We start from the raw sequence: 23245 nt of genomic DNA on the forward strand, positions 1-23245 counted from the left end.
GGCCCTCAGATACGTAAACTCCTCGATGGCCACCATTCTAACTAACACTGTTAAAATAATGATAATGAACAGATGGCATGGAATGCTTTCCGAAACGGTGACAATTTCTAGGAAACGTAAGGGCTGAAAAATATAAATAATGGAACTTTTAATATCATCCTACCAAATAATAGGGTGCAATATGTCACTCTACATAATATGTTACACTCCCATTTAAACTTCTTCTCAGACAATTGCGGTTCTGTGAGTGACTAGCATGGAAAGCGTTTCCACCAAGTAATTTCCACAACGGAGAGACAATACCAGGACGGGCTGAGAATCTCCATGCTTGCTGATTATTGCTGGACCATTGCAAGGGATGTTCCAAAGCTGGAATACAAGCGACAGGCAAAGAGGCAGTTTGTAATTTAGAGATAAGCTGTGGTTTTATTAGTTAGACCGTGTAAAAATACATTAATAATGTGTCCAAAATTTTCTTCGATTACTCATAAACGATAATGAATTCAGCATTTTCAAGGTCACTCTCGTATTCAGCAGCTAAAAATGAACAAGGTAATATACTTTTAATTTCCGAAGAACAAAATAAACTAAAATTTGTTGTCCAGTGTTATTTGAAGTTTAAAACTTATAACAAAAATATTAACATACAATCACTTGGTTTATAATAATAAATTCCATGAGCACTCACTATACCTGAGTCAGACTGTAGGAAAAAGACTAACTAGGTAGAATTAAAATGTATAGTAAGTTACAAGTTTCTCACAAGATATTTTCTATATATATATATATATATATATATATATATATATATATATATATATATATATATATATTTTTTTTTTTTTTGAGAACCAGCCACTATCCAGCGTCTGACGGCTGTGTTGCCTACTCCAAGTGTTCGTTCTCAGTTTTTCAATATATAATTTATTTACTACATTCATCTGATGCATCTGCAGTCTTGCGATACACTGGACTGCAGACTGTTAACGGAACTGAGAACTTCGTGGTTGATAAACTGTCAATAAAGTTTGCCCTGTTATTCAAGAAGCGGTTATTTTACGTCTGCAATAAGAAATCTATGACTTTATTTTCTTCCCAAGAAAACATGCCAATTTTTAATCGTTTTTAGCTATTTATTTGGATGTGATTTAATTTCTTTTGGTTTAATTATGTTGAAAATATGAATTTGCGTATTAGATAATAACAATAGAGTCTATTTTTCGTTATGAATATTAAAAATTGTATTTATTTTATTATTGTTATTATTATTATTATTATTATTATTATTATTATTATTATATTAATTATACTTCATTGTACTTTTCAGTTCACATTCAGGTATACAATGCACACCTACTAATTATAATTGTTTTGTCCAATAGCAGGGCCTTCAACTTTCCGTTATTCGCCCCGACTTACAGTGTGAAATTTCGCCAATCTAGCTGGCCAAAAATATTTGTCACTTCTACAAGCAAGTGTAGTAGTGTTTTGTGTTACAATAACATGATATTATCCTTATTCTATCATTTTACGATGGTTTCAGATGTGCGAGATTTCTGAACTCGCGAGGATGTCGGTTCGAATCTCTACGGATTACAAAAAATTATGTTATATTATGGAGTTGGCATAGAATATTCTTAAATTGATCAATAATTAAAAAATAAAACTTGCTGTAGGTAATGTTCAGGTACATCACACTTTGGAACATAATAAAATATATAAAATATTATTGTCCAGCAGTGGGGAAATAGAAAACATGTTAGCCTGTAATTTATAAGTCAATTAAATTACTGGGTACACTTAATGGTAACATTTAATAATGTTAATATTAACAATAATAATAATAATAATAATAATAATAATAATAATAGCATACTAAACATAATAATTGAGTAAACAGAAAATAAATACTCTTGCGTAAATGAAGGAGATAGAGCAGACTGAATCACATTAATAGAACATAATACGAAATAGAAATATTCAAAAGAGAATGAAGACAGTAACTCAAAATAAAATGAATAATAAAATCTTAACATAATAAAGAAGGGATATATTAAAATACTGACATTTAAATTAAAACAGGTAATGCATAAGCAGGAGAATGTTTACAGATTAACAAATACTTAAAACTCATTATCATTCTCACTATCTCTAGCATTAAGGGGAATGTTAGGGTCCGTAAGCAACATAAATCAACATGTGCTAAGTGCCAAAGCTTTCTGAGACTGGAAATGACAGGATCACTTGAAATCAACAACATAGAAAGTATACCTATCTCTGTTAGTATAGATTCTTGACATCTTTCTAGTATGATTCTGCCTGTATCTTCTACAGTCCTTGTTGCGAGCCTCTTGGGCTTCTTCCGATAGTTACCCTATAGTTCGCGACTCTATCAGCGGAATCACAGATGTCGCTAGTGTCGAGAAGTGTAAACCACATAGTTCGTCAGAGACTATCCAGAGAGCACCACAGGCGGTGGATCTACTTTACACACTCTTAATGAATGATGATTAATAATTGTTGGAATGTAACAATAAAGAGTGTAAATGTGTTTTGGGATGTTTCAAACAATTCATCGGTGTGGTCAGATATAAAAATAGTTTATGCTGTAAATATTCTATAATCCCGTTATTTCTGATGCGAGTCATCATTTGAAAGTTTTTTAATTACTCTACAAATAGGCCTAATTCTGAAATAGCATACAGCATTGTAATTTCCTTTTATTCGTAGCCTCTGAATCGAATGAATTTCGTGCAAATGAACTAGCACTTAATATTGGTAAAACCAGTGCAGTCAAATTTAGTACACATAATAGTGCTCGGTTTTCTTACAATATTAAATTAAATGAAAGTCATCTCATAGAATCCAGAAGCACAAAATTTCTTGGTTTAGAGCTGGATAATCACTTGAACTCAAAAAAAAAAAAAAAAAAAAACACACACACACACAGAATATACTACTCCTAAATTGAGCTCTGCCTGTTATGCATTAAGATCCTTATATTTTATTGGCGATATTTTTTTTAACTAATGACGGGTACTTGACTTACATCATTCACCCATATGAAGCCAGTTGTGTAGATCAATTTACCGACAGAGTCGTTGCCCAGGGTGCGCTGTAGAAGGCTGGTCTACACTACACCCGCGATGAGATGATTGTGGAGATTTTTTGGGGTGCCACAGGGGAACCGGAGCTTCCCGGAGAAAACCTTTGTGTTACCTGGACTACGGGCTTGCCCAACACAAGTTACAAATCGGGGGTACACCGAGAATCGAACCCGGGTCCACAGGATTGTAAGTCCAGCGCTCTAGTCGCGAGACCACCTTGGCGGCTCTATTGGCGATATAAACACACTTAAAATGTCATACTTTGCATACTTTCATTCTGGAGTGAAATATGAATTAATATTTTGGGGCAACTCGCCTGAAGCTAACATATTTTTGTTTTATAAAAGAAAGTTGCAGTATAAGGATAATTGGCTGATGTGCATAAAATGACAAATTTAGAAATCTTGACCTTACCTTAGGAGTACATTATTTTCCTAATGATATTTTCTATTATAAGCAAAGATAAATTTAGTACTAATCAAGACATTCATAATTTTAATACAAGACATAAATCAGATCTCCATCTACCCTCTGTTAAAGCTTAGGAGAACCATTAGAAATGATTTCGAACAGAATTAACCATACTTCTACTGTATATACTTATAACTTCTACAAAGGGGAATTGTTATGCTTGTTAACAGAATTAATCTACTTGATATGTATTGCACAATTTTGCATAAACTAACTCAACTAAAATATGCTTGTAAATATTGAATTAATCTGTTTACGATGTAATATATTTCTGTATAGCTTAACTGATGAACTGTATCTGCATAGCTCAACTGATGAATAAGGAGCGGATTTCTATGTAATTAAATATTATTTTTGCGTGTGATAAAACACAATTAACAAAGTTAAAAATTCCGAACATGAAGTTTCAAGTTTAAAACCCGAATTTTATTTCACATAAAAACACATATTTTCACAAAAAAAAATTATGTAAATACATATTTTCAGGAAATCTATTATAAAACACATAAATCTTGGAGTTTTTTTACTTACATAATTTTTTTACAGGAACTTTTAAACATTTTAAAACTAAATCAATTATGCCACTCAAAAGTACGTTATCTTTTTAAGAATCCTTGGTTACTTCGTGTTTCTAAGCACTGTGTGGTGTATCCGTCATCCATTTTTGTAATAGTGTCGCCACAAGTTCTGAGAACTGCTAGGCAGCATATCAGTGTTATTATTAGAGAATAAATTAACATGGACAAGAAGGAGAGATCTTGCAACACATAATTAGGAATGTTTATTGTTGCTGAAGATGATTTCATTCCACGCTTTGTTTGTGAAACACAACAGATAAGAGCTTGGTATGAACATTATTCAATTTAAACAAATCTCTCGCCTCTCGCTCATGTCCATCAAGTAAGGCAATACGTCTTGTTGTGATTCCCTGTTATCGGGCTTCGTCAAACGATATCCTTCAAAATATACTGAAAGATGGTTGTTTAAAAACGATTTGGCTTTCCTATTAGCAAATCTTTTGTTTGACACCATAAAAAAAACTTGAAACATCCAAAAACCTGTTGTCTGAAACAGGGAGGTGCGTGCCGTGGAAATTAAACTAGACTCGCTACCAGGTTCAGAAGTACAAGTACTAAGGGACAAATTCCAGAATGTGTTTGGGAAAAAGTCGATATAAAAATATATGTAAAGTTGCTCAAGTATTGGAGGGTGTGCCTGTAGGTGAAACTGACGGTGTTTGTGTTTGTGACATTCCTCTTTTTAAATATGCACGTCTGACGTCCTGTGATGTGGAAAAATCGTTTTCACAGTATAAGTCGTTGTTCAGAGATAATCGGCAAGCATTTGTGATGGAGAATTTGTTGTTCACTGCAATTCTCGGCCAACTGCTAGCACTCAAATGTGGTTGGTGAGTACCTAGTAACATTTTTTCCAAGCTAAGCAAGGTATTTTTGTCATATTAAAAAAAATATATATTTTTTTTATTTTTAGCAAATATTTTTGTACTTTTTAGCACATAAAAAATAAATATATGTAAATTTTTAGCACATAAAAATCCGCTCCCTACTGATGAATTGTTAATGCTTGTAAATTGAAGTAATCTGCATCATATGTATTATCTATTTTTGTGTATCTCAAATGATTGACTTACTTGCTATGTATTATATATTTTTATGGCTCAACTGATGAATAATATATTGTTTAGCGTAGTAAATTGAATCATTTGCTTGCTATGTACTGTATTTTTTGTAGAGTCATCAACGTAGCTCAGTCGGCGGACCTGCTCGGGCTTGGGTTAGATTCCCGTTTGGTCTGATTACCTTGTTGGATTTCCCCCCCCCCCTCCGAGGTTTTCCCCAACCATAAGGCAAATGCCAGGTAATCTATGGAGAATCCTCGGCCTCATTTCATCTCCCAAGAAATTGTAATCTTGTAAAATCTTTACTTGTTTCACATCTTAAAATGCTAATGTAAGATCTGTGGAATACAATAAATGAAATGAAATGAAAAAAGTGTCATGTATTTTTATTTGTCTGCATTTATCTTTTGTTGGAATAATTTGTATAACGGCATACATCAAATGCTGAGTGTTTAAATTGGGGTAATGCTCGAAGAAAAACATGTCGACGATCCTCACAGTCCCTTACGGTCCATCGAAAGACCAAAAAATCGTTGTGGTACTTCAAGAATATAAAAATATGATAGACGATTGAAGTTCCAAGAGAAAACCTCGGGATCAATGAGAGCAACAGATGCCTGAAAGCTTGTAAGTTCTTGTGCCTTTTAATAGATTCTTATCTGTGGTATTTAATTTTTACTGTAAGTCTGTCTTTCACTGAAATAATATTTAATAGTGTTTGAATTTAACTTTCTTCTAATCTTTCGGCAGCGCAATTCCTTTCAACGCGAGGAGAGTACGTTAGATTGATCCTAAATACAATAGTTTTGAGCTCATAGTAGGCCTATAGTACTTCAAAGGCGAGATCTGGCAACATTGTATTAAGAACCTTTGCTTGTTGTTTTGAGCAGTGATATGTTCAGACACGTATTATTACCATCGTATAACAAGTCGCATAGTGTAGTGACCTTGTATAAAAAAAAAAAAAACAAATATTAAGACTATATAATCTACCTTTAATCACTATACACGAAAAATTTATATGTTCTTAATGTAAATTAATCACTTCGTTTAGAAAACAAAAATTGTTTAGGTTGGCAGGGGTTACCCTAGTGCATAGTCAACAAACACAATCCATAAACAGCCACTACCTCGCAGATGATGATATACTGCCATACAAAATAAATTAAAATAACATATAATTTTTAATGAATTTCTACTATTCAGCATTACGTCAGCCTTGATAAAGTCGCCGTTTACGACTCTGGCCTCGATGACGTCACCCTGATATGAGTGTTATATACATACAGGTCGCCCGGCCGGAGTCGTTCATGCATATAAACAAATAAGGAGTGACTCATGACCCATTTCCAGCTTCAATGGGATTCCATTGTAAGCGACTGATGGTCGCATCTGATAAAATCAGACATTGTTGGTCTGTCCTACTTATTTATATTTTCTACCGTATTTCATTTCACTGTCGTGGTGTTTGGTGTGGGCGCGTTTCTGTCCTAAGGTTACATGATCATAAATTATGGTATTAAATACTTTAACAGCAGTTATTTCAGATCAGCTCCTTTCTTCCTACTCAACTTGTTCCACATGTTCGTAATGATTACAGAAATGGGAAGCATTACGAAAATGTACAACGTAGCTTTGTGCACGATCTTCAACCCTATCTTCCAGCTGAGTTGAGGAAGGAAGAGGAAGGGTTATGGCAATTTGTTTCGGGTCACCCAGAATTGGGTGTAGCGTTTTTAATTAGTTAATGCCTTTCTCCCCCTAGCTGATGATATCAAAATAATTAAGTGTAGTTGAAATTTCAACAGGACATAACTCGCATGCATATTTAGATATCTGCGTTCGTTAGTGAGAAAGTCCCCCATTGATTATTCCGTAGTTATTTTCGCATATGCACCTTCACAATTCTGCTGGAGAATTTTAAACTGTCCGCTAATCAGAGGTGTCGTTAAGCAAGGTTACCAGGTATCCCCGTTTTCCGGGGACAATCCTTGAATTTCTCTTTTGTTTCCGAAAAAAATTCGTCCGAATGTCCCCGAATTTAATAATTTGTCCCACATATCCCCGGATTTTCAGTGTTGAATATCTGAGTGTCTGGGGTATTCTTTCATAAGATAGCCTAAGCCCAAGCAATAGGCTGTCTATGGAAGAGATAAAATTGAAGAGACAACCCATTATTTTTCTTCCAATGTAGATGAACTTCACTGGAAGAAACAATTTATTTGATGAAATTTCTTGCTTGAAGAAATATGTGACCAGAGAAAACAGCAAAGTGGAATGAAGAAAATGCTGATCTTTGCTGAAAATGGGTGACTTTTCTTTTAATTTCTCTGAGAAAATTATTCCCTGTGTACAACTCCAGAATTTGATTGCACTATATCTGTATCTTCCTGCAACTAACAGTACTTCAGTGGAGAAAGTTTTTTCTTCAGGGACCATGATGTGGACATCTTAAAAATCCGGAAATAGTTTGGAAACTTTTCAAGCCAGCTCGTTATTTTTTTCCCCTCTCTTGTACGGAGGAAGGACCCGAAGGCTTGCACTGCAGCTTGAGGTTTCACTCCTATCCTGTGAATGATTGGGTAGCCGAACGGCCGCGCTCTTGTACAAGTGCAGCACACCATACCGTGAACTTAAACCGGCCTATGGTATGGATGAAGATATGTGAATTAATGATGGCGAAATGAATCCGAGGTTCAACGCCGAAAGTTACCCAGCAATTCTGCTTCAATCGGTTGAGGGAAAACCCACAGAAAAAAACCAACCAGATAACTTGTCCCAACCAGGATTTGAACCCGGACCGCTCGTTTCACGTTCAGACGTCCTAACCGTTACTCCACAGCCGTAGACCTGTCAAGAATTCCTGCAAAATTGAGATCTCGAGAACACCTGCTTAAAAAAATTCACTCTTCTGAAAATACCAATATAGTAAAGTAGAATGAATATTTTTAGTGTGTAAGCAGAGTGAATATTTTAATTATTTAAAGTGTGTGAAAACAACATAAGTGAATGGCAAAATAACAAAAATATTAAAATAGCTTTTTTCGTACATCGATACCTGTTCCCGGAAATTCTAAAAAAATTCTGGTAACCCTACTCTGATATCAGTCCTTATGAAGAAAGATCACAATTGCGATATTTATTATTTTTATTATTATGTAACGCGAAAGACGCTGTTTCTGCTCGGTGTGCAACTACAATTATGGTTTCGAATCCTACTCTGGACATGAATGTTGTCAATGCGACGTCCTTTGTTGTTTGGTACAAGAATCGGCTTTCCACTGACTTCACATGACTCAGTCTCTCCATAGTTTGAAACTCAATGAAGAACAATAAAAAAGCTACACACATATATACCTAAGAGTCTAGTCCAAAATTATTTTTTCTCATTAATTTGTCCCTGATTTATAAGCATATCGGCATGATCCCACCTAACATCCTTGCTTTCATATGAATTAATATTTGACTATGTCATGAGTTCAAGACAGGTAAAATCCTCCCGTTTAGATTATTTTTTTTTATTCCCGGTACTCAATTTGACAAGAGGATGAGTGTACCAACTGAGCTAGCCGACACCGAATTTTACAATCTAATTTTTTAAATAAAAATATTCAACTGGAGTGGCGTATATTTTTCTGTTATAACAACACTTCCCGTGCAACGTGTCACAAACATTTTCTTACTGGAATAAGAGACTGTCCGAGTTTCTCTCTTGGAAATAATTACACTTTTTTATTATTATTTCACCCATTTTCGTTACTCGTTATAACACGCCAACGACTCTTCATATTACGTCTCTGCTGCAAATCTGCAAATCAAACGAAAGCACGCATACTTTGTAACGAACGCGCTACTGTGTCAGTTACGACCTACAGAAATACGATATGACATCATTCTGAGACACGCGAGCACTTTCTTATGGACACCTGTGGCAGTGACAGTGGCAGTGGCGGTGCGTCCTATGCGTTCAATGGTTCAGAGAACCCCCAGCAAAAACAATAAAAAATAACTTAATTGTTTAAATAAATTTATTTACAATTTACACTATCATTCTTTGTTTCTTGCTCATCTTTAATAATTTTACTTGCGGCTCTCATGTATTTTTGTCATATGAAAACCTATGAACCGCAGAGATCGAATTCATGCTTACCAGGTTCACTTTCTGCTCTGAACCTCGTCGAGCTAGCTTCTGGACTTGCGTGCAAGGCGAAAGATAAGGGGGAATGCTACAGGGAAAACGTGTGTATGCGCTGGTAAAAAGACCAGCGCACTGCGCTCAGCGCAGCTCTCCACTGACGTAATAGTGAGACAGCCGACAAGCTATGGTGGAAACTTAAAAATGGTCGTTCTTGGTGTTTTAGCCCTAATATAGTCATCTGTGAGTGTGACCAGTGTTCGTTTCCAAAGAAAATGAATAACGTTCAATATCTCTTACAAACAATTTTTTCAGTTTTAATCTTAGAAGATAAGTGTAAAATAAAGAAGCTTGGAAGGCCGTTACCTCAACTCGATTTAAAGCAAGCATAAACAAGCCGAAGTAAGACATTTTGCAGAGCTTTTAATGTAAAAATATATTAAAGAAACAGCTGGATTTGCAAATTATTTTGTTTACCTTGTTATTTCCTAAAAGGTAAAGATAAGAGCTAGACATGCACTGGTGTGTCAGATTTAAGCCATTTGACACAGAAAATTAAGAAGCGTGAGGAATCTATTGCTCATAAGAGTCATAAGAACGCTTGCCTAGATTTATCAGTCCTTGGAAGAACATAAATTAGGCAACAGCTTAACTCAGCTTTCAGGCAGAATATTGAAAGACAGAATGATAATGTAAGGAAAAATCGCTATGTTCTTTCAAAGATAATTGATGACGATGGTGGTGGTGATGATGATGATGATGATGATCATCATCATCATCAGGCTCATTTTAAGATAATTATCTACTTTAAAGAACTGTAGGGGAAGCTGTTGTACCTAGGCACAGTTTTTTAAATTTAAATTTTTAAAATTGTTGTATAAGCTTTTATAATTTTTTATTATTAACAACAGTATCTCTGAAGTGTAAAGTAACTTAGAAACAAAATAAGGTTTCAATTAAAAATTCTTTGTATAGATTTTTTTAATTTTCCTAAAGTGCTACATACCGTCCCTAGGTACATAAGGGTAATGTACCTTGAAACACAGGATGACATACATTGGGACATGGTTCAATGTAATATTAATGTAACTAATATTTTAGTAAGTTCATAATTATACAAAATACAGACTATTTACTGTTTTCTAATTATTATTAATGATAGGTTTTGCCTTTAAATTTAATGTAATAACAATAGTGATGATGTTGCTAATTTTAAAGTTTTATAAAGTTCAAAATAATTCTCAAATGACAAATGACATTTTGATAACATATTTCTTACCGCCCCTTAGGCTTTAAGCTTTTCTTTGAGAAGGTGGGGAAGTTTGATCACCATATCCTCTAAAGGAAGGTAAAAAATTTCTGATTGCTCATCATGTAAAAAAATAAATTGTCATATTTACTAAACTTCTTTAGATACTGAACTTCAAATTCTGTTTCACAAATCTTCTTACAAATTCTACCAACAAAAAATTTATAATTTGTCTCTCTTTTCTGGCACATGAATGAGAACAAAATTTTCTTCTCTTATTTCTTCTAAATTCGCTCGAGCAATCAACTCAGTCACGGAGTTTATTTTTTAAAATAAAATCTCTCCAGATTGCTTCCACAAAAAAGTAAATTATTCACAGAACAGCTGAATGATGAAATTAGAGTGGTCAACTGCGAAAACAAAAATTCCACCGCATAACCTTGAAAATAAACCAAGTGTCCCCGAGTACAACAGCTGCTCCTAGTATTTTTTTTCAAATTTTCAGAAATGATATATTGTTTAAACTGTTACTCCATAACTAATATAAATGTTAATGACAAATAATATATCTATATTGTTTAAACTGTTGGAAAACTATGTAATATCATAAAAGTAGTGAACCCCTTGTCACTTTAAGCACGAACTGCCACTGGGCAGTGGAAAACAACACTTACTATACTTATGTCACTATTGTGAGCCATTATGCCGCGTTGACATAGACGAGAATGTATTTTCTTTTTCCTTTTACGTTCCATAAATCTAGAACAACTGAATATCTTCACGTCTTTCTCCTTACTAGGTATGGAGGAGATGGGTAACTTAAGAACTGATCACACAAAAATGTAACTTCGCTTTCTTGTTTTTCTCGTATTCTATCTTTTTTTTCTCATGTTCACCTCGTTCTCCTTGTGTTTCTCTCGTTTTCCTTGTTCTCTTTACATTCTCCTTGTTTTCCCCTTGTTCTCCTGTCTTTCCCTTGTTCTCCTGTCTTCCCCTTGTTCTCTTTATTTCCTCCTTGTATTTGCCTTCATCTCTTGTTCTTCTCGTCTTTCCGTTATCATTATATTCTCACTGTTCCATTTATCATACCACCCATGCGTAGTTCTGCGTAAAGAAATGCAGCATAGTAGGCCCTACAACTATGCAACCGTCAACAGGTAATTGCACTCACACGTAGTTCAACCACAGTCTAGTATATAGCCTACAGTCACGAAGCTCAATACGTAGTAAATATGCATCCATAGATAGTTGCTAACCACTAGGATTGCTACGATCGTGTCATTACAGACAATGCGAAATATCGGCACAGTCTATTGTTCCTAGCACCCTCACAACTCAAGCTTCATGATAAAAAAAAAATACGGGGCATAATTTCAGGTATGTATTTCCCACATGTAGATAATCAAAATAGTTCATTACAACATGTGTCCGGAAATGCTTCATTTCCGAGTTATGGCCTTCACAACATTGAAATTCACCGGAACGTTTTTCTTTCCGCCCGGTCGTTGTCATTACAGAAGATGTTCAAAATGTCCACCTCCTGCTTGAATACAGACCTCACATCGATGTCTCATTGACCTGCGAACACGATCCCAAACTCCAGGAGTATTGCGTATGTCCTCAGAACATGCCACAATTCGATTCCGAAGGGATTCCAAATCAGGCACCGGAGACGAATAAACCAATGATTTTAGATGGCCCCACAAGTAGAAATCGAGAGGGTTCAGATCAGGTGAGCGTGGAGGCCAAGCAATTGGGCCACCTCTACCTATCCATCGATCAGGAAACCTTCGATCCAAGTACCGGCGAGCCGTACGACTGAAGTGTGCAGGAGCGCCATCATGCAAGAAGTGAATGTGTTGACGATTGATCAGTGGAGTGTCTTCTAAAACATGAGGTGTGGTGTTTTCCAGGAAGTTTGTGTACGCCTGCCCCGTACCTAAGTCTGTTTACAAGTACATGGGGTCCAACTAATCGATCACCAATGATACCGGCCCACCTGTTGAGGGAGAACCGCACCTGGTGATGAGATGGAACAGTTGCACATGGGTCTTCATACGCCCATACATGCTGATTGTGGAAATTTGTTATGCCATCTCGTGTGAACTGTGCTTCATCTGTAAATAAAAGTTCGGATTTACACCACACTGCTGCAAGAACCACTGACAGAACCTAACTCGTGCAGGGTAATCTGCTGGTGACAGGGCCTGTACACGTTGCAAATGATAAGGATATAATTGATACTCTTTCAACAGTCTCCAGACAGTCGTATGAGGAACATTGACTTGCAACGCTACCCTTCGTGTGCTGATAGAAGGAGTCATGTTCACAGCCTCCAGAATCTCCTCCTGTACTTCTGGAGTTGTAGATCTTGGTCGTCCTCTTCCCAAACCAGGAGAGTCAAATTTTCCATACTCGCACAGACGGTACTGGAGACGTACAAATGTCTTCCGATCTGGACATTGTCGCTGTGGGTACCTCTCCTGGTACAAACGAAGAGCCAGCGCAGCATTGCCGTCTGCCTTACCGTACATGAAGTGTATCTCTGCCAGCTCTTGATTTGAATACATGTCGCACAGTCTAACGCCTACACAACACTGAATGTAACCTTCGCCTCGGAATGAACTGTCAGAGTGCCCTCTTAATGTCTCCTTTGACGGCAACGACCTGCGGAAAGAAAAACGTTCCGGTGAATTGCAATGTTGTGAAGGCCATAACTCGGAAATAAAGCATTTCCGGACACATGTTGTAATTAACTATTTTGATTGTCTACATGTGGGAAATACATACCTGAAATTATGCCCCGTATTTTTAAACACCCTGTATATACTAGACTGTGGTTCAACTAGTAGTAGTAAAGCTATGCAGCTGTTGACAGGTTATCCCACAAATAATTCTACGTAAATATGCATCATAGTAAAACCATGCAACTGTCGCTTTTCCATTGCTCTCAAAAGTCCATTTCCCTAGGCCTATTCCAATCACGAACCCTGGACTTAGTGGCAAACATAAGTGGAAAACCAGATGACATCCATTCTTGAACTAGAATAAAAATAAGACACGTTCTGTATCAGTGGCGATTGCTTCAGATAAGTGCCTGTTATGATTCTAAATTCCTACCTCCAAATAAAAAAATTTGCTTTAAGTGTATTAGACCTAAGTGTTTTCCAGTAACAAACTTCGATCATCGAGCAAGACCCCTGACCTGGGCCACGAAACACCACTGGCACAGAGTGAACTCTCCAACAATCGTTATGTGTTCTTGAGTAACGAGCTGATTGTTTGATCCGAGATTTGCGGGTTCAAACCCAACCGACGGAGAGGATTTTGAAGGGCGACAGTACCGGCCACACAGGCGCTAATGTTATTATGTTATGACCAGGCTTCGATCCTGGGCACAGAAACGCATGAAGTTCAGAATGCACGGACGATAGTGTTCTGTTGGTCGAGTGGAGTGGGAGATGAAGAGCGCCGTTACTTCGTGTTTCAACATGTAAACAGTCCGTCACAGTACGGCACAAAATATATTTCACCCTGTATAGATGCAGTATATACAGTACATTCCTAGTGTAGACAATAAATGTCTATCATTACAGTATTAACGTGAGTTTTAACCTTCAATCAGGTGTCCCTACGCCGAAGCCTGTTACACGTACCGCAGCCAAGCAGCAATAGGCCTACACACAAAGGTAATGCACATTACAGATCCACCTGTGCTGTTGCAGCCGGGTAACTGCACATGGGTCATGACGTCATTTATACTCCGTGTACTATAAACCTTATACTGATTACTCTGTGTCCCTAGGCCGAAGACTGGTTATAACATTTTGTGTTATGTGAGTATCATGTTCCCAATACATCTGCGGCACTTAGGCATTTCTTAAAAAAAAAAAAAAAAAAAAAAAAAGTGACTCTTTATTTAATAAATGTTGAAGACCATTCGATTAGATCAATGCAGAAAAATCCATTAACCAATCAGGAATCGAATATGTACATATTATGTATTAGTATAATTTGGTAAGTCTCTACCATAAAATAAACGGATTTCGATGATAATTGAAATATAAATTAAGTTCGTTGTAATTTAGATTTTAGGCTATATGGCATTCAAAATACTTCATTTAACGGGGCCTGAATTAAATCGAAATATCTCGCTTATTATTGCATTTTTGTGAAAAATATTACATAACAAAAGTTTCTTTAAAAATGATTTCCGATAAGTTTTATTCTATGCAAAATTTGGTAGGTCTGATAGACTTTTAAAATAACAATACAATACGTTTTCACCGCCGCCTCAGATTGTAGCGTTGTTCTTCGTGCAGTAATTCCCATGTGCAAAATATAAAATTTTTGAGTAGGAAGAAAAAACACATTTATTCATTCCATGGCAATGGTACATAGGAGATCGTGAATTCTTACATTTTCGAAAGAAATAAATATAATTACATATCACTGTTTATGCTGTATCACTATTTAAGTTATTTGAAGGGTTCAGAACCATAGTGGGCCAAGCGCCATTTACTGAAGACGTAGAAAACAATGGCTAAAATTAAGTTATTACCATAATTCAATTGAACCATATAGCAAATAATATAAAGTTTACACATTAAAACTAAATGATATGTCAATCTTCATTAAACTATAGTTGCATGTAATAACAAATAAGAAACATGTTAAAGGAATTGTCATTGCACCAAATGAGTGCTCTCTGGACCAAAATGATCGCAATTTAATTATTTAAATACAATTTCAATTAAGTAACATATTAAACGATTTATCCTTCTAACAAACATGAATGTTCCCTGGATCAAACGTCCTATTTTAATTATGTAATTACTTTATATTTATTTCTAACAGGTGCAGCGGAGCGCACGGGTACGGCTAGTAATAGTAACAATAATAATAATAATAATAATAATAATAATAATAATACGAGAATTATTATACAATAATATTATAATATTTGAGAATAAGGTTCTTAGGAAAATATTTGGGCTAAGAGGGATGAAGTTACAGGAAAATGGAGAAAGTTACGGGGCATTCCATGTCAAATCAACACAAAAAAGTGGACTTTTCAACCCGACCACCTCAGATTTTCATTAAATTTGGTAGGGTGGTAAAAAACCTTAAGTTAAGTAATTATGTAAAATTTTAGCCCTCAATAATGCACGATATCCCTACAGCAATTCTGTCAATACGAGAAAAAATGTAAAAATGTCGCATACTATGTCAACAAAAATAATTCATAACTTCTCTTCTAATTGAGGTAGAATCTTAAACTTGGGCTTATTTTAAAGCTAAGGGATCATACGTTTCAATAAAAATAGGTTTGCACCAAAGTAATGAATTCTTTATTGAATAGTCACGTGAAACACATTTTAACATTGAATATCTATAAATGCGGGACATAAATTATTTCGCGAAAAATGTATGTTATAGAGGTAAGAGTATTCTCCCCTTGGTGTAAGTTTCATTTTGGAAACGTTTCAGGAATATCAGTAAAAAAATATATCAATGTATTGGTTTGTAGCACTTAACCCCGTCTTACACCAACACTGCATGCGCACGAGTTCCTACTTGTCTGATAAGCTGCGTCATCGATCTGTCAGGCCGTCATGAGTGGCAGTTTATACAATCTTCAATTTATACAAAACGTGCAATCTGTTTCAAGTGCAGTGTTGTTAGTTTTCGTAGTATGTGGTAGTTTTGTGCGATGTAATGGGTCGCGTTTTAAGTTATAGGCCTATGTTTGCTGCAATCCCTTCGAGAAATCAGGGCACTGTAATTAGAGGAAAAATTTAAGAAGTGTTATATCGTGGATGCTTAATGTATTTCCTGATTTAAAACAGGAACAAAAGGTGTGCGCTATGTGTCGCAAAGAAATAAAAATATAATATGATGCTATTACGCAGAATCCTCATAATGACTCTAGTAATGAAGAATACGTCGACTCTACAGCAAATGTAAGTTCATTAAATACAAGTCTTTTTGACCAAGGTGTGTTCCTTATTAAACAAGAAAGGCTACAACAAGAGAAATATAAGAGACAGAAATTTGAAAATATTGTAAAAGACAAAGTCTTCGATATAAAGATGCCGAGGAACCAGGACCTTTTCTGATTCTGAAATTTTGTCTCAGTTGCAGGAAAATTTTCAAAATTCAGGTAAAAGTGAGAAAATCACCATTTTAACACTACTACCTAAAAGCTGCAGCGTGAATAATATAAAAAAAGAGTTTCTTTCAGCTTTCGAATACATAATTCGGAAAGCAAAAGTCCTGGCAAAGGGAAAGGGAATTTTGTGTTCACCAAATCCGAAACCTGGAAAACCCTTGCTCGCGGCTGTTGCCGGTAAAGTTAAAGAATTCTGTTGTTCTGACGAGATAAGCAGAATGATGCCTGGTAAGAAATATTTGTTGTGATTAAAGAATCAGGGAGTAAATCACATGAGCAGAAATTAATTATATGCAGTGTTTAAAAATTCTAACCCTGACCAAGAAATTGTATTCTAGCTGGAGTTAGTGGACTATACTGTCTGTGTTTGTGTCCTATCAGAATGTAAAACTTATGCCGGAAGCAATTTATTAAAGTTTCAGGTCTACGTGGATTTCAAGAAAATTTTTCTTTATACTTTCCAACTTAACATTTCTTGGCTACTATGGTGTGCAATCCTCCTCATATAAATTGCTTGTTCAGGAAATGTACAGAATGTCCTGAAACATTCAAAATAAGAGAGGGTTTAGAGAAATGTTTCGTATAAAACTGCAGTGAATCAGTGACCTACAAGCAGTGGATGACGACTGACCGATCAACGCTTGAGACTATAATGAAACCCACAGACAAATTTTTCGACTGTCTCTTGGAGAAACCTGGTGATTTACTGACTCACTCATTTATATCATCTAAACAAAGTAAGTTTCTACGTGATATGAAATCATTTCTACAGCCATGCCTGCTTGTTGTGTTATGCGACTTCGCTGAAAACTATTATTTCGTAATCCAAGATGAAATTCAGTCATATCACAGGACTAATGTGCAGACAACCATTCATACTTTCGTAACATATCATAACGAATCGTCATCCGATACAGTCTCTATTAAAAATCTGGTAATCATTTCACACTGCCCGAAATATGACACTACAGCTGTAATCTGTTTCAAAAATATCTAATGGAGTCATTAAAACAAACATCTGTAATTCACAACAAAAATTGTGTATTTCTCCGATGGATTCTCTGCTCAGTATAAAAATAGAAAAAAAATTCCTGAACCTCACATTACATGAAGAAGATTTTGGATTTCCAACAGAATTGCATTATTTTTGCATATCGCATGGCAAAAGAGCATGCGACGTTGTAGGTGGGACACTTAAAAGGTTTGCGGCTTGTGCTAGTTTGCAGAGACCATCCGATAAACAAATAACTACACCTAGGAAATTGTACGACTGGACAAGGGATCATCTCCCAAACATTAATACCGTTTATGTGACTGAAAAAGGCTATACTGAAGAGGGAAAAAAAGCTTGCTCTTCGATTTGCAAAATCCACCGCAGTGCCTGGAACACAAGTTTCATACAGTCCTGCTGTTTAGGATGGGTATTATACTTGCTAAGCAGTTTCAAAATGCAGCTGAAACAACGCATCATCCTGTCTGGAAAGATGATCAGGCTATTTCATCTCAGCAATGAAAGGTAACATTTCTTACAGAACTTCAGATTTAACAAAATCCACGTGACAATAATTTATTTCAGGTAATAATTTAAAAAATTCGAATTATGTACTAAATGTTATATTACATAGCGACATTCAAGAATATGATCAAATATAATTAAATACAACGAATGTGTGGGACATAATTATCGCGACTTATACGGTTAGCTTACGCTTGCTGTGACATAATAATTTTTATCTTTGTAACCTATGATGATTCCAAGTTGAAACTTATCAGTTCATTATATTACTAATTGAGGCGTACTATATATTTTTTTCATTAAAATATAACCCCCGCATTTTTTAATATGAATATATGAAAATTGTTTCACCATGTTTTTTAGTGTAATTGAATACATGCAGAAAACAATATAAGTAATAAAAATTATCACATATTAAGAATGTATCACCCAAGTTTTGTAAATTTATCTGGAGACGTTGTTGAGATATATAATTTTAATTGAAGCGGCGTGCTTACAAAAATGTGATTTTTCATGTTTGAAACGCCACTGACAGAAAACGAAAAGCACAGGACATGAAACTCGGCAGTTTTAGTTAGCGCGGCAGGTCAAACAAACCCTCAAATTTTGAAAGAAATCTGAGTCGGTCGGGTTGAGCGCCTTGTTGATTTGATATGGAATGACCCAGTGGTTAAAATGTGAAAATATGTTATCGCCTATGATTAAGGAAAGGTGTTCTGAGTGGTATGAGCTGACAATTAACTCAGACGTGCACGTAATATGCTTTAAACACAAATTACTAATTTATCCATCAATACGCATGCAATTCTGACGCAAATAATAACATGGAAGCTTGTAAGTGGCAGGTAGACAAGTGTCCTATCAGAACTGTCCTCCGTCGCTATCCATAACAGGGTGGACAACAGTGTATCCCTCGCCTGAAATCGGCAATCCTGTAGTGCAGTCACATTAGATTACCGATCCAGTATGCAAGTGAATCAGCCTACCAGTACAGAGATTCCACAATTCGCAGAAGCCGCTCGGGCCGTGGAGTGTGGCTTTATAAGGGAGTGAGTGGGTGCAATCCGCGTGGGCTGGAGTCTAATTCTGACACACTGACCGCCTCACGCTCGCTCCACCACTGCACCGCCCATTTGCACAACAACGTTGATTAATAACAAATACGATATAAAGTGCAAATATTAAGTAATTGTCCTTGAGAATAACTCATACAAGTTTACATAATACAATAGTTCATATGTTGGGGTACGTGTTTGCAAAAATAATTCAAAATTGAAAGCAACAGACAGGCCTACAGAACTCTGGAGATCAGCAGTGGTAGGTACATAGATAGGGTTATCATCCGTGCGGCAAAAGGAGGACATGTCCTCTTTTTTAATCATTTTATCCTGTCCGGCAGGCGTTAAAAAAATTAAAATGTCCGGCATGTCGCATTTCAACTAGAATTATTATGAATATTGAATAATGTGCGATATACATAGAATATCTAAACAAATAGTAAAAATCTATGAAAGAATTTAACTGCAATCAATGGTTGAAGCTGGAGCACATAAAAAACATAAAATGTGGTGACCTATTGACATGCATTGAATTCTTACACTTTAGAAATGTCACTATTCATAATTCTAAGCTATTTTATTTTATTATTCAATGTACAAAGATATGCCAATCAAGTTAATTTGGACAAAGATTTAAATTTAGATAAACAATGGTGCAAATTCTTCAAATAAAATAGTTCTGAGAGCACTGAAACTTTCTCAGAACTCTTAAAAATATGTCAATTCTATTTCTCTCTATCCCGAGTCACAATGGAAGTATTGAGAGAGTATTTTCCCTAATATCTGATCAATGGACAAAAGAACGAAATCGCATGCTAACGGAGACAGCCAGAGGTATCATCATGGTGAAATATAATTTCAACATGTCCTGTGAACAGTTTCATAGTTATTTGGTACAAGATAGAAGTTTGTCTCTTCAGGCTCTTGTGCACAAAGTGGGCTCCACCGATAAATAGGATACAGATGTAATACTGATCCAGCAACTAATGAGAAAACTAAGGAGAGCCTTTGTTTTTGTCTTTTATTTTGTTCGTACCAATTTTTAAAAAGTCCTCCTTTTTTCAGCAATGTCCTCTTATTTTAGATTCCATGTCCTCCTATAGAATTTCTCCTCATGGTAACCCTATACATAGATGAGCTAAAAGAATGAAGAGTGGACAGGTGCTTGACAATAATAAAGAAAAAGATTCGGAAACAAAGTATCTTTGTAGAGAAATGGCATTATAAAATTCTAATGCACTGTGAATATAGTCCTATAAGGTCATGCAAAAGTCACTAAGTTCAAATCGTTATAAATATTACATTATTTGAGGCAGAAAAAAGCATCACTACGTTGGGCAAACAATGCGGTTTTCACAAGATAATGAATGGTCTATGCATATAGACCATCTCTGGGCACAAGAGGGGAAGTGAAAGGTACGCAGAAACCCCCGCCCATGTCCTTTTCGCTTACACTGCCTTATAAACAAACACAGTAAGGCTCTGTGCATCAGTGGCGGATTTTCGGCGAACAGCGAAAGCCGAAAGTTTGTAAAAGCTATGATGAATCTGTGACGGATGAATATTAAGTGTCCCCGTTTAGAGACTGGATCCGCTCCCGATGCCCAACCCTGCCCTAAAGTATTGGTCACCCAAACTCTGCTTTATGGATGTAAAAGCCGGGTATTGAGAAAGGAAAGCAAACTATTATACAAAGAGCGAAAATGAGATATAAGAAGAGAACTGTAAACACAACATAAATAATGTAATTTATAATTGCAGTAAACACTCTATTATCCGTGTCTAGTTATCCGGTTTCAGGTTTTTCCGTACAGGTTTCTTCGTCATTTTATTCCCGTTATAAAAGAAAATACGAAGAAACGTAACGGAAGTTCAAACGTGCAGTTGTCATCTGAACTTCCCATGTTCTTTTCCTCTCAAATCTTTTCCCTAATACTGATTTAAATACTCTTTTCCAGGGAAAGAATATTCAGTTTCAATTTATGGCACAATTAGAAGAAATGCTGCCGTAATGAATACATCGTTGGAACTTCCTTCTTCAACCACGCATTTTAATTTAACGAACATATTTCCGTGAATGTTACTTCCTGTACTCTGACTGATGTTATTACGGAAGAGAGAAATGGCAAAAATTAGAAAACAAAATGTTTTAACTATAAGCAAGAAATGAGAAGTTATAAGCAAATCATAAAAGTGTTAATCAGCAGTAAAACCGCTCCAAGGTCATGAAACAGACGTACAAATAATCAGAACGGATATGAGGAGAATGTAAATAGGCATCGCAAAATTGTGTTTCATGAAAAAGCGCCTGAACTCTGACGTAAGTTCCATGTGACAACACACCTCTCCGCTCTGAACCCCTTCCTTCATCGTTGTCTGTACTGTTAGCAGTGGCTCACTCTGTTATCCAGTATTATCTGAATAGTGATTTGGCGTTCATAACAGATATTTCTGAACAAACTAAACTGCCGACTTCAAGGACGTGATCAGAACATAGTTGACATGTATGACGCTGTGAAATCTTTTTTCATGATAAATGTTTGGAAAGTGCAATTGAAAGAAAATGAGTTTAATCATTTTTCTTGTTCAAGTCATTTTCAAGTGTTTCTGATTCAAGAATAGATAAATACTGCGACATCCTGGAAAAATTACTTTCAGAATTTAGAGATAGAAGGGTTTTGTGATTTTAATAAATGGAAAATGATTTCTCTCTATTTGCAAATCTTTTTAACACACTCATTCTGAAGGTACGACCAGACTTAAAATTTGAGGTTGCTGATCTCGAAAATGACACCTTTGTGAAAAGCAAGCATAAGGATTGTGTTGGTTTAGATGTATTTAAAAATACTGATTCCTCTAAATATCCACGTCTGATATCATTTTGCCACAATCGCAGCTATTTTCGGTTCTACGTATATTTGTGAACATTTTTTATCAAAGTTCAAGATAGACTATTAAAATCAAAAGAGGACACTCTTAACAGATGTCAGCACAATTGGTAGTGGCTACTTATGAGGCAACCCCTAATTTTGAGATCTTACCTAATGGAAATATTGTAATAAAAAAATAAAACAATGTAGATGAAAGTAATCAAATACTAAAAAGATATTCATCCCTTCTTTCTCTTATTATTTCTTTGTTATGCACACGGAAGATAGTGACGATCACAAACCGCCTCTGCTGTCTAGCTTACTTCGACCGATGCTCCCCACCCCGTCTTCACTTTGTGTGTAGCGACTATAGCTGGTAGTATTTACATTGCATCATGAATTTGTGACGTTTTGAGTTGCTTGGTGTAATCAGGGATGAGACGATATTAGCTCCCAATCATGGTAGAAGAGCTCGACCTTGATCGCGAGCGCATAGCACATACACTGTAACGTAGACAACAGGGATGTACATGCACATGCAGCGAATAAAGGCAGCAATTATTACAATAACTTGCGTTACTAAATTTCTGGCTATGTAATAGGGCTAATTACTCAGTTATTTAATATACATGTACATATATAAACAAATCGCAAAGGCAAGGGTTTTTAGGTACAAAAAGAGACATAGGAAAAGTTAATTGTATGTAAACCATTTTATTGTTAAAAGCAATTATTTATTATGTAAATACTTTACTTTATTGGTTAGGAGAAACTAATAGGGTCTACCTGCTCGACGTGTGTGATCTCTAAGTACTTTTGAGTATTTGTTGAAAAAATAATAATGGCAATATTGATTGAAATAGAGTATATTGATTGTGTGATTGTGAAAATGTAGTCCTTACTCTCCAGTCGTGATTATGTAATGAGTTTTCTTAGAGTGATTTGTGAGATGCACGTAACACGAAAAAAACAAATTGATTAAATTAAGATATTGAGAGCCATCGTAATTTTTGGGGTCAATCATTTAA

At 35.7% G+C, this 23245-nt stretch overlaps 1 protein-coding gene across 6 annotated transcripts in view; it reads right to left on the reverse strand.

The window, feature by feature from the left end:
* The window catches only part of LOC138696238 (CKLF-like MARVEL transmembrane domain-containing protein 8), a 131228-nt gene that overhangs the window by 79255 nt on the left and 28728 nt on the right, over positions 1–23245 (reverse strand). The gene's annotated exons all lie outside the window — the stretch shown is intronic.

The sequence above is a fragment of the Periplaneta americana genome, chromosome 3, assembly GCF_040183065.1.
Source record: "Periplaneta americana isolate PAMFEO1 chromosome 3, P.americana_PAMFEO1_priV1, whole genome shotgun sequence".
Taxonomy (NCBI): domain Eukaryota; kingdom Metazoa; phylum Arthropoda; class Insecta; order Blattodea; family Blattidae; genus Periplaneta; species Periplaneta americana.